This window comes from Spinacia oleracea, chromosome 4 (assembly GCF_020520425.1).
Source record: "Spinacia oleracea cultivar Varoflay chromosome 4, BTI_SOV_V1, whole genome shotgun sequence".
Classification (NCBI taxonomy): Eukaryota; Viridiplantae; Streptophyta; class Magnoliopsida; order Caryophyllales; family Amaranthaceae; genus Spinacia; species Spinacia oleracea.
In genome coordinates this window covers 157525976-157544120 of record NC_079490.1, presented here as the reverse complement: position 1 = coordinate 157544120, position 18145 = coordinate 157525976, and the positions used below count along the sequence as shown (strand labels likewise).

The 18145-nt window shown below is 34.3% G+C and overlaps 1 pseudogene; it reads right to left on the bottom strand.

Annotated features, from left to right (window-relative positions):
* Nucleotides 1-2195: 2195 nt before the first annotated feature.
* Nucleotides 2196-5201, bottom strand: LOC110784807 (la protein 1-like; annotated as a pseudogene).
* Nucleotides 5202-18145: the final 12944 nt, after the last annotated feature.

Sequence of the window (18145 nt, the reverse complement as noted above, 5' to 3'; positions counted from 1 at the left end):
GTCAACACTAACAATTGTTGTAATCAAACATTAAAAATTAACCCATTAAAAATTTGCTAAAAACCACATATAGTCTGTGGCAAATTGGCAAATACATATTTAAGAAGCCTAAAGAACTAAATGATGCTCTCAATAGTCTCAAGTCCTACACCAAAAGAAATCAGAAAAGAAACCATGTAAGAGTAGCCTAAATTCTACACCAAAAGAAATCTTCAAAAGAAACCATGTTAGGCATAAAAAGCGAAATGGTGGTGATCCCATCATATGAGAATAACCATACATATCACCAGCTCCTGAAATATGTGGTGGCATATACCATTTCTAACCAGCAGTGACACATAAATATTGCAGGAGACATCAAGCGAACTCTTACAATCTCTGATAACATGGACTCCAAATCTAATATAAAGAAATAAAAAATGACTCTTCTACAGGGAAAGCATTGTGAAAATAGTTATAAAGGCATAAATTTTCACAGGTTCTGAGTTAATTATCAACTATTGATCTGAGTTAGACAGGAGAACAGTTGAACTTCCGTAGACAAACAAAATTTAGTTTACTACCTCTCCCAATTAATATCGAGTATATCAGACCTATATAAAATGGAGGCGAAAAAACCCCAAAATTTTTATACAATTTCAATAAGCAGAAATAAGTTACCTGGCATAAGTTGAATATAGTAAACTCGCCTCATATTTGACATGATATGTTATAGAGACTTTAGATTGATCCAGAGATTTCATATCTGGAACGACATCTACTCCGTTCATAAAGAGGCTTAGATTTATTTGGATTTCTTAATTTTAAAATCATGCATTGCTACTGGCAACACCAGTCAATGAACTGACGTTGCCAGTAGCAAGGGTGGCTCTCCAGATGCTACTAACCAAACCAAACCTAAGAACAATGGCAATTTCTCTTATTACTAAAACTTATTATGTGATCAAAGAGTGCATATTACACCTTTGTTTATTTATACTTTGACTTGTTATTTTCATCTTTTCAGTACACATACACTGCCATATCTCTTATACATCAGTACCAGAATTTATGTTTTTACAAAAACATATGTATTATGAAATAACATATGTATTGTGCAAAGTCGCAAAAGGCATGGTTTAAACAAATCTCTCTCTTTGGGTGAAGAAGGGGGGGTCACAAACTCACAAAAACACATAGTTGTATGAACACACCTTTAGATGATAGAACACAATTCTTATGATGACTGATGTTCATTATTTCGACATTCAGTTGTCTTGGCATAGTATCAATAGTTGGGATCTTATAAGTCCATGGGCTATCATAACCACCAAACCATCAGCATCAGTTATGCACTCTTCCAACATGAAAAAACCAATACCTTGAACAACCTTTTATCTGTAAGAAATGTCACACAAATTTTTTGCGTTAACTATCAATTGGAGAAAGGGAGTCGGGTAAGATCACGACCAATCCAAGATATCAACAGCAAAAAAAACCATGTACGAGAAGAAGGCCTTGATTTAACTCTTTCACCTTTAGAAAAAAAATTGGATTGTACATTAGATCTAAGATTTTTTGACATTGTTCTTGATTGATGATTCTGTGCATGCTTCTCAATATCTGTTTAGTGTGAAAAAATACTACAGTAGTACCTAAGTAGTATTTCAGTATTTGGTTATAGTTCATCAAAGAAACTTTAATTTATTTTAGTGTGTCTGATGATATCATTGGGGGACTTGAACAAGTACTTACCTGAAAAATAAGCGTCTCCAGTTAACAGATCCTATTTTATCTTGCAGACTTTCCTTCAGGGGGGTTAATATTTCAACCAATGTATTATAGCAGATCCTCACATCTTGACTCAGAAGTAGTGCTTTCAGCAGTAAACCCGCCATGTACCATGCTTAATGTATCTGCTTGTATTACTCTTACCTTATCCAATAAATCATCACTTCCAGCACACTTTATCGAACTCAGAGCAAATGTCGCCATCTGTTTTACTTTGTTCCATAGACCCTGACGAAACTCAATCCCTCCTACTTCGACAACAATTGACCCATCCATTCAAGAATCTACTAAAATAAAGATTAAGATTAAAAAAAACCTAAGCCCATTTGTGATATAATATAGTATATTATTCATATCAAAAAAATCCACGAATAAAAATCTTGCATGAACAAGATCTTACGCACAACTATAGATGACGTGATGTATCAAATTGACACTACTTCCGGGGTCAATGATAGGCAAAAAATATTCCTCCATAACAGAGAGAGCCACCACCAATTTTGAATTGTTTTAATCTTTTGGGGTTCCAAGGTAACATGATCTGCTTTAGGGTGGGACCGTCGAAGTAGAGCCCATGAAAATCCATCTCTCAAATCATACTTCACTCGTAGAAGACTCTCTAACCGCTCCGATATCTACAGACAAAGAAGAAGTTGGAATTATATTGGTGATAAAACAATTGTGTAAAATAGAAGTTAAGCATATAAGAAGGCAGAAACTACATATTTCCAAAGCATTCAGTTGAAATATCACACTGATTCAAGCATATATAAATGTCAGCCACTCCAAAACCAACTTTGCATGACTGAAATACCCTTTTTACTGAAGTTTTGGAAACCATATATTCAAAGTGGAATATACACACTGATGTTTAACCACTCTTCACCACTCTTGGACGTCAGCACTTCAGGAGTGATAAGATGATCTAAGATCATAACAAATACATTCCTTAACAAAACATTTCAGAAAAGATCAAATTAAAGACAAACTAACACACAAACAACCAAAAATGAATTAAAATTGTTACATTCATCAATATGACAATATCTGAACTGACCAACACTGAGAAACCCTTAAATTGAATCAAAACCAGAAAATTAAAATGGGGAAAGTCAAGAAAATTATAATCAACACTGAGATAATGCCATAGTTTAGATGCAAAAGTAAAGAAAATATGAAAGAGTAGAGAATCAATAGTACCTTGACAGTGCCAAATTTATGGAATAAAGCCTTCAGATCTTCACGAATAACAACATCCATGTCATCCTTGTAGGATTCAACTGCATTTTTGCCTTCTGGTGCAGTTTTTTGTACAGCCTTTTTGTCAGCACCTTCGGAAGACTACTCGTCACCCTCAGTTTCCTTCCCTTCCTCGTCAGGGGTACCTTCAGGTGTTGCTTCTGCCTTAGTTTCCTCGACAATTTTAGCTGCACCATTTTTATCACTATCTGCAGACCCATTCGTCTTAGCCTCAGCCTCAATAACGTGCTCATTTGAACCATTCTGCTTGGATTCATCTCCTTGTGATTTTCTCTTTAATGTGAATGCAACAATTAGTCCCTTTGGATAGTTGTAACCATAGTGATGAAATTTCAACATTTATTAAGAGAAATAATATTGTAAGTACAAAATAAATCCTGGCTTTATTCTTCCCTTTCTAAGATCCGGCAAAATCAGATGCATACCTGGCTTCTTCAGGAACTTTAGAATTTCCATAACCACGACCACTTTTCATATGCCTGTTCTAGCTTTTCTCTTTCAGCAATGAAGTCCTTCCTATTCAAAGACCAAAAAAAACACTAAGAGTTGAACTCCACTTTCAACTTAAGTACGGTGATATACTAAGGCCCTGTTTGTTCACCTTATTTCCTTTCACTTACTTCAGGAGAAATAAGTTCAGATAAGTTATAATAGAAAGGTGATATACTAAGGTCTTGTTCAGTTCACCTTACTTCCACTTATTTTAGGAAAAATGAGTTCAAAAAAATAAGGGTTATCCAAGTACGATTTTAAATAAAATAAGTTATAATAAGTTCATAAGTTCAAATCGGGTGAATAGAATCCACCGTTATGGTCAGATGTGTCCAAAGAAGTGTCACTATAGTCACCCTAAAGTACAAAAAAATGCAGAGTATAGAAAACAAGATTTGACAAAAGATTTTAACAGGATATATTTACTTTGGCTTGAGTTCCAGATCAGCACCAGCATATGCCAAAGTTTGCAACAAAACCTTCTCTGCATTTTCCTCAGAAGAATACTCAACCAAAGCAGTCCCACAAAACAAATTTTTGTGTGAAACAAGACGGGGAAGCCTCACACTGTTAACCTGAAAGAGGAGAATAGACAAACCTGTAAATAAAAACGAAGATATGGAATTGATATACATTAATCTGAATTCATATATAAATCTCAATGAAATATCTCATCTGTTGCTCTCTAATTTAGAGCAAACTGCCCATAAACCAACCAAACATCAGAATGTATACCAAGTCTAATGGTTTCAGCAGTTCACAAATCGCAAAAAAAAAAAAAAAAAAAAAAAAAAAAAAAAAAAAAAAAACTCGAAATAATACGATAACCACTTCCTAGAAACACGACTTATCTCGCAATTTCCAAGATACATGTAAAAAGTAAGAATTACCAGCATGATCATAACTTACACAACAAGCACACCAAATTCAACCATTAAAATCCAATTAAAAAGAACATGTCATTATTCACTTGATTACAATACGAACCACTTTTAAATTTAATCATGATGCCGCTTATCAAACTATAAACTTAACAAAATGATGCACATTATAAATATGACCATAAAAGCATTGCCATATAGAGCGAAATCAAGAAAAAACACGAACCATCCTCGGAAATTTTGAGAAAATCAGAGGTCCTCAAAGTATCAGCAACAGCCTTAACGGTTTCTTCAGAACGACATCAGCTTTAACATCTCCTATCCCCAGATGACCTCGCATCCTCGAAAATGAACAAATCAAAGCCAAACTCACCACTAAAGGTTCCAAATTTCCAGGTTAACCAAACAAAAACCCCAAACAAATTTAGCTTAATATAAAATCCCCATTTAAGGGAGCAAAAAAAACGAAACAAAAGGATACACCCATCTTCATTTTCTTCGATTGTCTTCCTTAAGAAGTTGTCCCGGGTAAGATTATTGTCACTGAAATAGAACTCAACCTGCAAAAAATCAAATTAAATAAATCAAATTAGAATTAAACTAAATTAAATTAAGAAATAATAAGATGCATATTTAATGAATTGAATTGAAGTTTAGACCTGGCGTATGACTTTTTTGGAGGTTTCTTCGTCTAAAATGGTTGTCGCCATCTTTTTCGGGGGTGAAAGAATTTGAAAGTGAGAGTGAGGAACAACGGTTTGCGGGAAGAAGAAGAGGGATTAGGGTTTTGGGAGTTGAGAGTTGAGAATGAGTTGGGTTTAGAGAACAAAGAAGACGGGTTTTTTTAAGTTAAGGCTCCCTTACCGCCAGTAGTGCTTATTTGAAATGTCCTGTCCATCTTGATAAATCCAAAACTTCCAAAGTATAGCAGGTCTCTTTGTTCGATTCCCGGCCAACATCAAAGGTACCTTAGGCACATCAAATGCAGGGCCCGGTGCTTCGGCTTGACCAAAGATTCCATCTTTCAATGGACCCAAATTCTCGATGCCTGCATAATTAGCAGAAAATCAACAGTCAGAACAATGTTCTTCAAATCAACACCATCATAGTACTTGTACAACATGTTTGGAAGAGTAAGAGTTAGGCAAAGGCATAACACTCAAGTAATGATAAAATACAATGAGCACTATAGCAAATTTATTTCCTCGACCCGGAGAAAAAAATTGATCATTGATTCAGAAATAGTACATACCAAATCAAGAAAATAATAGCCAATTAAGGTAGTTGATCAGGTAGTAGCATCAAATTCCAGTAATTAACAAAAATACTTTATACCTTGATAGCTACTTTCCAACTATTATTAATTTGAAGTTAATTATTTATGTCCAACTTCTTCCCTTTTGTAACATTGTAGTTTATGTTATTCCATACTAAAATGATACCATCAACACCCCACCATTGCCTAAAAATAAAAAATGCAAATTACTTTTCACTTTCATATCAGTCCTAGAAAAAGTACTAAAAAATAATTAATATACAAAACAGGACAAAATCTCTTAACGATAATTCAGACCTAAATCAAGCATTATCATCAACCAACAAAAAAATAAAATGATCAATAATAATAAAATATTAAGGAGAACGATTCTTTTTTCTAGAAACCCCATTCAAGAACAGATAACACCCATATCCCAAATATCAAAAATAATAAACAAAGAAACCACAAAAATCAAATATTAACCAATAAAATGATAATCCAGAAAAATAAAATGACAAAAATTTAAATTAGATGATTACCCGGAATGGAGTTGAAGGGGTTGAAAGGTTGTCGATGATTGGACGCAGCGAAAACGCTACAAAAAACAGCCGATTGCACAACCAATTAATTAGAACGAACAAAAAAACATCTAAAATTTTCATCTTTTGCAAATCATAGCAACTTCGAACTGCGAAAAGAAGTGGCATTGAGGATCAAACCTTAAATGGGAAAAACCCACATAAAAAATTATAAATCAATATTCAAACAACATCATCTAAAAATATTTAACCTGAGAAAAGAGCATGTGAAGCTCTAGATTCCGTCGAAAACATCAACAAAATGTCAATTAAAATTACAAATTACAAACCATAAATGAATTAAGAAGCAATCATCAATTAAACTCTAGCTTTAATCGAAAAATCAACAAAACCCATAGAAAGAGTTTAAATCGGGCAAATGGGGGGGGGGGGGGGGAAGACAAAGATGAAATTTGTATACCTTCACCACCTCAGTTTCCATATCTTGCCATTTCTAGGTATACGACTTCGAATAACACCAAGATACACATAAACGCCCAATATAGTAGAAAGATCGAGAAAAGGGGAAGAACAATAGAATTTTGCTTCTGTTTGCTACCAAGCTCCGCAGCCGAATCTGAAACACCAAAACATCAAAACCCCTAGGATGATGGAAGGAGAAAGGGAAGGAGAGAGGTGAAGGGGGCTGAGGAGATTGCAGAGATGAGAGCTAGGGTTTGTTGAAAATGGAAGGGGGAAGAAGATCCCAAAGTGAAGGAAAGAGAAAAGGAGAAACAAAGAGTGAAAGCGAACGTGGCATCATCCAACTTCATGGGTAAGGCAGCGCCAGGGAAAAAATGATAAATGTGAGAAACTTAAGGGCTTTTCAGGTACTACACTATTGGATGAATAGTGAAAACAAACTTCTTGCTTTTAAAGGTTGTAAGATTTGCTTCAATTCCTCTTGCATCTTACTGTTTTCAATTCTTTCTCCTTCTTCTAAGCTTCCCCTGTATTGTCCTTCATGCTACTGCCCCCTGTTTTCTTGCTCAACTACTCCCTTGCACCATCTCAAATTGTTGCAAAGATCACACTTGTAATACAACCTTTGTGGATTGAGTGTTGTATCGGAGCTTCGGATGATAAATTTCCTACTACAATAACAAAATTTGTTATGTACTCTAATATATGTGGACTCATTGGGTGTGGATGCTGATTTTGAAAGAAAAATCATGACACAATTCTTATGAAATTAGCAAAGCAAATTAAAACAACACCTGGATTACAAGAACCATTCAGCAAAGGGGTTTTTATAGCCAAGCATGACCAACGACTACTTTTCAAACACAAAAACTAGCTGTTGGAACATCAGAATAGCTATATTTAAGTTTGGGGCATTTGGTGAAATAAATTTCAGAATAGGGGCATTTGTAAAATAATTTAAGAATAGGGGCATTTGGTGAATTGAAAACTTGGCTAACGGCGGACTAACGACCCGTTATTAGTAGGGGTAGAACTGTGAGGGGTATTTTATGAATTATTGAAACTTGATGGGAGTTTGGTGAATTATAGCAAAACTTGGGGGCATTTCATGAAATATCCGTTTTAATTACAACCGAACTTCATAATAATAAGAATTTTTTAAATTATAAAATGTATAGTAATAATTAAATTTATTAATATTAAAAAAGTAAATATGAAAGAAAAAAATGTATGATAAATTGAATTTTATTAAATAAAATTTATTAATAATTAAAATCATAAATATTTATTTTTAACAAAATCGGGCCATAATAAATAGTAAATATTTAACAATATTTTTTTTAAAAAAATATACATTAAAAAACAAATTTAATCAAGTCGGGCCATATATCCGATTGTACCTAGGTGAATCGGGGTAGCTTCCCGATTCCACATAGGAACCGAGATCTCTAGATCCTGGTTCCTATGTGGAATCGGGAAGCTATCCCGATTTACCTAGGTACAATCGGGTGTACGGTGGGGCCCTATTTTGAAGAATTTTATTTTTTAAAAATAAATTGATGGAATCGGGTTGGAATTCTGATTCCTCCCTCAATTGGAATTCCAACCCGATTCCAGCTAAAAAAAACCAAAGAAAATTGCTTACCTCTGCCAAGGTCATTAGTCGACACGACCCTCGACTTCCCGATGCCCGATCTGGCTTCCCAGCGAGATCTGATGCTCGATTTTCCAACGATTTTTGACAGGAGAGAGAAAACAGAAGAGAGGGGAGGTGGGGCGACAGGTTCGGCCAAAAGAGACAAAATGGAAGGAGGGGAGGTGGAGAGGGAGATCCGGAAGAGGTCGGTTAGAGAGAGAATGTAAAGAGGGAGGGTAGTTGAGTTGGGTAGAGAGAAAGAGAGAGAAAGGTTAATGGGATGGTTGGAGGGGTGGGGGTCATAAGGGTAAAATAGGGTTTTCATATATATATATATATATATATATATATATATATATATATATATATATGTATACATATATATATATATATATATATATATATATATGTGTGTGTGTGTGTGTGTGTGTGTGTGTAATCCTATATATACACACACACATGTATATATACATATATATGTATATACATATGCTTAACTTGCATAAATAAAAAAGGATTACAACTAAAACTAAAAACTACACAATTATTACATAGAGTTGTAACAATTATAACAAAAAGACTATGAAAAATAGTGTTATTCTTTTTCCCTGTTGTTAGTTTTCATATATTTTTAGAAAAATTGTCAATTACTACCTAGGTTTTTAGCGAGTTTGCAAATTACTACCTACCTTGTTAAAAATTGTCAATTACTACCTAGGTGTTTAGTTATTATTGTCAATTGCTACCTTAACTTATATTCCGGATAATTAGTCATTAATCATATCACAATCAACCATTAATCATACTTTAATTATTTTTATTAATTAATAAATATTTAAATTAACAAATCCCAAAACTAATTAAAATTAAAAAAATCTGAAAAAACACAAAAAGAAACCCAAAAAAGATTAAACTTTTTGTTGCTTAATCGTTTTGAAGGAAATAATATCCTTGGTCCAAATTTGCATTTAATGTTAAGTCTAATAAAATGAGGTTTAGTATTAATGAAGAAATTAATTATTCAGTGAGATCAAGGGATCTGAATGTCTATCTAGATGCCGCTTCAGTTCAAGTTGAATTAATATTATCAATACCAAAACTTACTCTTGACTGAATCCGTAGGGTCACACAAATAGTACGTGAACGGAGCAACTATATATTTAGGTGAATATGATATTCAGTAAATACTCTAATAATCAATATTCGGAAATGATGGATGTTGGTTTCAGTGGGAACTAACAAACCATCAAAAAGGCAAGACAATAATATTTACCGGAAATGATGATATCGCTGGACACAGAAATATGATTCATAACGTAAATATAAATATTATCGAAGTTGAATATATTACCGGAATCGGAAATATGGTTCGTATTGGAAATATTATCGGAAATAGAAATATTGTCGAAAACTGAAATATTGTCGGAAACGGAAATGTTACCGGAAACGAAAATGTTACCGAAAATGGAAAAATTGTTCGAGTCGGAAATAATTCTGGAATCGGAAGCACGATGAGCGACAAGCCAACGATCAAGCTTCGACCCATCGCTCGACGAGCCAGCCCACAAGGCAACACCGCAGCGCTAAGCTCAAGGCCCAACGCCAACGCAAGCACGCCAAGCGCAAGTAAAAGGATGTTGAAGTTGTGATAAACATAGAAAAAAAATGGTCAATGATGTATGCCAACTAAACTGAGATTGAAACCCTACATTTATTCATTCAAGCTTTTAAAATGGCCTTAATAAACATGATTTGTGCAGCCTTTTGCGATCTTTTGCCAGTTTTAATGTGTTAAAAAATAAACAGATTCCTTCACATATAAATTGGCATTAGATCATTTCTTGTTTGTTAATGTGTTAACTGCCCCTTAAATATCTTTGTTGTGTGTTTCATATGCTGAGAAGTGGTGCTTTGCTTATACTTTGATTAAAAAACTTGATTTGTGCATCATTTTCGATCTTTTTCCAGTTTTAATGTGTTAGGAGTACCTTATAGATTCCTTCACATATAAACTGGCATTAGACCGAGGAGGCAACTCATTTCTTGTTTGTTGATGGGATAATTGCCCCCTTAAGTCCCTTTGATGTGTGTGATCAATGATGAGTCTTTCATATGCTGAGAAGCAAATCCAATAAACTACAACCACTCATGCTGCCATTAGTTTCAATTATGATGCTTCTCCGACGCTAAGTGTTTGTAGTTAGGATTTGTGACTATGATGCTTGGGGACATTCTGAGATACTTTTGATTGTTATCAACATTGTTGTTTTGACTAAATGACAAACATTTCATTCATTCATGCTCTCAAAAGGTTACTTTGCTTACAAAATGTTTTGCATACATGTATTTCTTACACTCAAGCTTCCAAAAGTGACTAACAGTCCCCAAAAAATACATGTCCCCAAAACATACAAGTGTTGTAGCCTTGTTTCAACCCAAAATCCTAAGTCCCCTAGATGATATGTTTGTGTCTAGTATGTCTGGTATGTCTTCTCATTCTTCACATGCTTGACTTGATCTGTTTGCTTGTGCATTTGAGCTCTCTGGTATGTTTTTCCCTGCTTGACTTGCTGTATTTTCTTGAGCATTTGAGCTCTCTGGTATGTCCTCTATTGCTGCCTGATTTGTGTTTGTTTGTACAATTGGCCTCTTTGGCATTTCTTGTGCATTTTCAGTTTGTGTACCATTCAATAACTCTCATCCTTTATGTACATCCCACATTGGTGCTATGACTTGTATTGGTAGTCTTCCCTGACTAAAAAGTCTTGCCTTGCTCACATGTGGTACATCATAATTATTGGAACCCTTGGCCTTTAGGATCTCATTCACCACATATTGGTATGATACCAAACATTCCCAAGTGTTCTTGCATCTAACTCATAGTATGTTTGGTTCACTGCATCCATCATAGCATCAACATCCTTTGGCATTTCTTGTGCATTAAAGATTGAATACTTCTGAAAAACCCCAAGTCTAATATGTTTAAGTCTGGATTGTTTGGTGGTTGTTGAACAAGAATGATTGTGAAGTCCCATTGTTGATGCACTTGTTGCCACTATGGATCAGAATTCGTTATGTGTGTTCTTTCATTATCTTATTGTATGAATATTGTTTTCGGACCTTCACTTTGCGGCTATTTCTGTATGATTGCTGGTACAATTTGATTGATGAGCATGTCCCTTGTTTCCTTTTGTCTGACTGATTCAACCAGTTTAGTGACCATTGTCCCCTTGTCTCTATTTTTGGAGTTCCTCTTGGCTTCTTCTTGATAAGTTAATGGAAATATCCCCAATTTCCCGACAGTTAAATGTGCATTCATCTTCATTGTTGAATCTTGGTTTTGCTACTGCTACGGTGAACGTTACCTTTGGTATGAACTTGCTTTATTTTCCTGGTCTGTATTTTCCCCTTTCACTCTTCCCTAAGTACACCCTTTGTTGTTTTTTTCTTAAGTAGAACCACTTCTCATCAATGTGCACAAAGTCATACATAGTTTTGTATTCCCTCTTGTTTTGTGGACTGTCCCCTACAAGTAAATCTAGAACTCACTTGGCCCTTTGTAGCATGTTTGGGTCTGGCAAACCAGGATGTAGAGGGTTTGTGTGTGGTCTAACATCACCTCGTTTTATCATTCTCCAAAGGGTTGTTGCTCCAATATGTAGCATCATTGCCAAATCCCTTATGCATGTTTTGTCACCCATGCTTAGACTTGTGATGATGTCTTGTTCCACTTGGATTCTTTTCCTTCCTGCATTTTGTGCCTTTGTTTCCATGTTGTATCTTCTGAATGCTTCTTTTTGTGCCTTCTCTTGCTTCCATATCCTAGTTACTGTTCTTGGATGACAATTGTAGATTCGTGCAACGTCTTTAATGGCTCCATGAATGATATGGTTTGCTTTTGTCCCCTTTGTTGTGATTGTTCAACAACCACATGAGTATTTGCAACCTTGTGTCACATCTGAGCCTTGGCTTCTTCTTGCGTTGATGACCTCGTGTCCCTACAATTCGTTGTTGCTATTGGCTGCTGCAATTCTATTGGTTGTTGAATTTTGTTGCCGCAATTCTATTGGTTACCTTTTCCCAAAGTGGATTGATGACTTGGCATTGTGGTTGTTTTTCTGATTTCTATCTCTTTTCTTTTTGTACTTTTTCTAATCAAACAATTATCTACTTTTTCATTTCCCCAAAAAAAACTTTCTCAATCATCACCTCTTACACACTTCACAATTTTATTAATTACTACTTCACTCCCCATAAGTGACACATATTTAGGAACGGAGGGAGTATAATCTGTACCACAACTTACTCTTGACTGAACCCGTAGGGTCACACAAATAGTACGTGAACGAATCAAGTATATGTTTATATGAATAATATATTCATAGAATACTCTAATAATGGATATTCGGAAATGATGGATGTTGGTTTCAGTGGGGGCTAACAAACCATCAAAAAGGCAAGACACGAATATTTGCCGGAAATGAAGATATTGCCGGAAACGGAAATATGGTTCATAACGGAAATAAAATATTATCGAAGTCGAAGATATTACCAAAAAGGAAATATGGTTCGTATCGAAAATATTATCGTAAATAGAAATATTGCCGGAAACAGAAATATTACCGGTATCGAAAATATTGTTGGAATCAGAAATGTTACCAGAAACGGAAACATTGTTCGAGCCGAAAATAATCCCGGAATCGAAAAACAAATAGGAAGCATGATCAGCGACAGGCCAACGCGCAAGCCTCGGCCCATCGCTCGACGATCCAACCCACAAGGCAACAGTGCAGCGCCGAGCTTAAGGCCCAGTGCCAACTCAAGCACGCCAGACGCAAGACCCAGCTCGCCAACACCAGCGCACAGGCCCAAGGCCCAACGCATGGATGTGTGGGTTGTGCGAGTTGTGCGTGCAGTGTAAGGCTTGAGAGCCAAGCTTGGTTGTTGTGGAAGAAACTTGGGCCACAAGTTTTGTGCTGGCCGACAATCGGGTGTTTAGGGTCACCAGTACAAACTTGACATTAGGTAACACCAAATGATAACACTTTTAAAGATCCAAAATTATTCGATATATACGTAACACTTTCGTAACACTTTAGTATTAGGTAACACTTCTTTGTAACACTTAATATTAGGTAACACTAAATTGTAACACTTTTAATATAAGGTAACACTTGATTGTAACACTTTAATTTAGGTATCATTTTTGTAACACTTTAAAATTTTAGTTTTAACATTTTTATACATTTTTATTTATATTTTATTCTTTCCCTTCCCAGGTTTCTTTTACTAACCCTTAAACCTCCCGCTTCCATTGTTCGTTCAGAGTAGCAGTTTTCTTCTTCCAACCAGTCAGATTGGAGATTGGAGATTGGAGATTGGAGATTGGAGATTGGAGTAACATTTTCTTCCATCGAATCCATGAGCAAGGATTGGATTTCTTCAATGGCTATAGGCCACAAACCAAAAAAAAGAAAATTCATGGTTCAATCGTCTCCTCCCGATACGCATCTCAACTTTCTCTCTCCTCATTCCTCACCGACCTCCATCTTCTTACTGCCGGCATTTCACGCTCCGTAGAGGATTCATCACATCAAATTTCCTCAACGTCATCTTAAACAATCTGCTTAATTCTGGTAAACTTTTCCTTAATTTTATCAAACTATTTCGTGATTTACTAGGTTTTTTGACTGATTCATGTTGTATTTTTGTGGGCTGATGGATTAAATCAATTAGCTTTGGGTTACCGCTAAAATTAGGTAAAATCGCTCTAAAATAACCCTAATTTGGTGCGTGAGATAGAATCTGAATTGCTTTGGTAGTTTTTTTGTCTCATTGTTGTGTACTTGTTGATGTTATGGTTTTGTGGGAATAAAAGTGAGAAGATTTTCCGTTTTCTGCAGAATGGGTGCAATTAAACACTACATCATAGGTAAAAAGATGGTTTTTACTTGATTTGGTGAGTGATATGTTTTGGGATTTTTCTCAAAACTGCCTAAATTACTTCTAGGGTTTTGGATTTTAGGGTCTTCCTTTCTTATAAATACATGGTCCATGATCATAAATACACACGAGTTTTTCATATCCTTGCCTATCACATTAAAGTGAGATCCTGAATTAATTATACCTTAGATTAAATCCTAGTTGATTGAACCTAAGACGGATCCGAACGTAATGCGGACTTTCTACGGAGGAGCTACGTTTGGAATTCTTACTAGTTCTTGTTCGGTTCGGGGGCAGGAAGAGAAGGCACACGTTATAAAGTATGTACTCGAAATTATGCTAATTGATTATGTGCATTTAACATGGATTATGGCAATTTTGGTTTTTCCGCAAGACATTGGATTGTTCATAACCTAACACGTTCATCTAAAGAATACTTTGTAAAATCTTTGTTTTTTTTATCCTGTGTCAATCTAGTAGTATCCTGTGTCAATCTAGTAGTAGTCCAAACTTATAAATTTCTTAGGGTGAGCGAAACCACCAGACTTAGAACAACATATTAACGTCTGACTGAATACTTACAGGCGCCTAACATGCATCAATAGGAGAGTAGTGCCAAAGCGTAGTTCGCCTGAACTCCTTGAAGTATCTAGAATGAGCACCAATTAAGACTATCAACACCGCCCAACAACATAGAAGACCACCGGTCCACACCAAATTGGGCAACGTTAAAAGCAATATTAAAAACCTCGGATTTTGGTTGAGAAAATTGACTGATTAAAGAGGCATTACTAATATAGTGACTAGCTTAATGCTAGAGAAATCCCCAAACACAGAAAATAAGAGATCGATTACGAAATTTGGCATTAACTAGATTACGTAAAGAAAAACATCAATGCAAAACATCAATTGTTGAGAGTCAATTAGGGAGTTTAATATTTTTTTTTGTGTTTTCAAATTTAATTAGTTTTGTACTTTTTTGTATTTTTAATATTTTATTAATCTTAACACTTATAAAGCTTTGAACTTTGATTAATATTCTCCCATCAAAAAAAAAACTTTGATTAATATTCATGTACAGTGGTATTACTGAAATACCCTTCAATTCCTTCTTTGCTTTTTTTTTTGTCTTTTCCTTAAAAATAGTGCATTTACGTTTTCCCCCTTCCCTCTTACTACACTTCATAGTAGTGTTTTACTCTTCCCTCTTATTACACTTAATAATTTATTTGCTTTTTTGTCTTTTCCTTAAACACAATGTTATATATCGATATGATTTTATATTAGAATTTTCCCTAGAATAAGTTGTATTTAAATTGTAGAATGATCAAGGGGAATTCAAGTTTATCCAAGATTTTCTTCGCACCCAACATTTACTGATTGAAATAGGACCAACAACTCTTTCTAGAGGAACAATGTTGTGTAGTGGACACTCAAGTAAGTTGTCCTGGAGGACAGAAGATGGTGAATGAATGCAGTTCGGGGATGATGTCCAGTTGTCTATGTGACTAAGCATCAATGTCAGATTCTATATATATGTATAAATTATAGAGTAGTTTGACACTAGCAGATAACATTGCATTACCCTCCCCAAGCTTAATGTAGTATGTACTGAGGAATTTAGGCAATGCTTAATGTACTTGGCCAATGCTCTTTGTCTTTGCTACTTTTGTAAAACTTAAAGAATTTTGGTTGGCAAGCACATCGAATGCATAATATCATTACTCAAGTGTTTGTGTTTACAATTTGTATATTTGTGATTTTCATATTTCGTTTCCCCTGGATTTTACTATACAAGTTTAACAAATCTACTTTCACTAATCGATTTTACAACCCTTGGCGGACCGAGTGCTAGCGCGTGGTCCAACAACTAGTTATTTAAAATAATTAAAGTATGATTAACGTTTAATTATGATATGATTAGGGACTAATTGGCCTAAATATACGCAATTTTTTTGTTATACATGTGTACAGCTAGAGCTGGCTGTATTCCCATCCAAAACGACGTTGTTTTGTGTTGTTTAAGATGAATATTAATATATTGGTATGAAAATGAACATTTACTATTTCGGAAATGAACATTTATTTATTTATTTGGAAATGAACATTTATTTAATTATTTGAAAATGAATATTTATCTACTCATTCGAATATGAACGTTTATCTAATTATTTGGCAATACTCATTTATTCAACCAATTTAGGATTGAACATTTATCTACTGATTGTGAAATGAGTATCTACTAATTAACTTAGTTATTGCATTACTATGTTATTACTTTGAACATATATTTTCATATATTGAGAAACTAAAACATGTCAAATAACATATTTTACCAAAAAATTGAACATTTTAAGCGTTGCCTATGTAAAAATGTACTTGAATTACAGGATATTGGTAGAAATCATCCACTTATTTTTCTATATCTTCAATATTGAATCTTGCGTTTGATGTAGTCTCGAGTTTTTATACTTTTGAATGTTTGTATGAAGTGTGATTTGAACACAATATTTGACTTTCACGGTTTCAATTTCCTCATTGTAAGCTGAAAATGAAAATAGCAAGTAATTTGATATGATGATCACAACTAATTTAAAAATGAACATTTACTGATTTGAAAATGATGAGCATGCAAAGAAAACAAATAGGTTAAAAAAGAAAGAACAAGGGTTTAAAAGATGTTCAGTAATAGAACAAGAAAAACAAAGAATACAAAAGGTATGAATAAATAAAACAAAAAGTATGAACAATTTCATTATGAACATTAACCAGATGATTATTATGAACAAACAAATAAACAAGAAAGAACAAACAATTCAACAAAAAAGAACAAACAATATAAAAAAGAACATAAAATTCCAGAAGAAAAAACAAACAATACAACAATTATGAACAATTTTATGATGAATTTAAAAAAACAACATGAAAGGACAAGCAGTACAACAAGAATGGAAAAAACAATACAAAAAGAAAGAACAAACAAAACAGACGCTTGTAAAAACATAAAAGATCAATGAAGAGCTTAATTTCATTATTGATCATTAACCAGATTATTATTATTATGAACAAACTAATAAACAAGAAAGAACAAACAATTCAATATAAAAGAACAAACAATAAAAAAAAGAACATAAAATTCCAAAAGAAAAACAAACAATACAACAATTATGAGCATTTTTATGATGAATTTAAAAAACAACATGATAGAACAAACAATACACCAAGAAAGAACAAATAATGATTGACAGCCGCACGTGCGCTTTTGACTGTTCCAAATCAGCGTCGTTTTGGGGGGTATAGCTACTAATGACTGTACCCGGGTACATCAGTTAGGGGTTACTAAATATAGACTAAAATAGCAATTGATAACAATAAGTAAACACCTAGTTAGTACTCCCTCTGTATTTATTTAAGAGATACACTTGCCTTTTCCGGCCGTATTTATTTAAGAGATACACTTGCCATTTTTAGTAACTTATTAACCCCACCATCTAATTAAATAATATATCTACACCCCACTCCAACACCCACTCCCTAAAATGACATGGTCCCCACTTGTTTTTCTTATTAAAATATCTACTCAACCCCACTTGTTTTATTACTTTATTTCATTCAATTCTTTTTCTTAATACCCGTGCCCGACCAAGTGTATCTCTTACTCCCTCCGTCCCTTAATACTCGACCCGATTTGACCGGCACAGAGTTTAATGGACTTGAATGAACTTATTAGTTTAATAGATAGTGGGGTATTATTTAAATGTAGTTAGTGGGAAATGTGTAGAGTATGGGTTGAATTTTTTATTATTTTTTGTATGGAGTAGGGGGTAGGTGGGTTGATAAGGGGGGAGTGAGAAATAATATAAAATTGTTAAATATTTCCATTTTTAGAAACAAGTCAAGTATT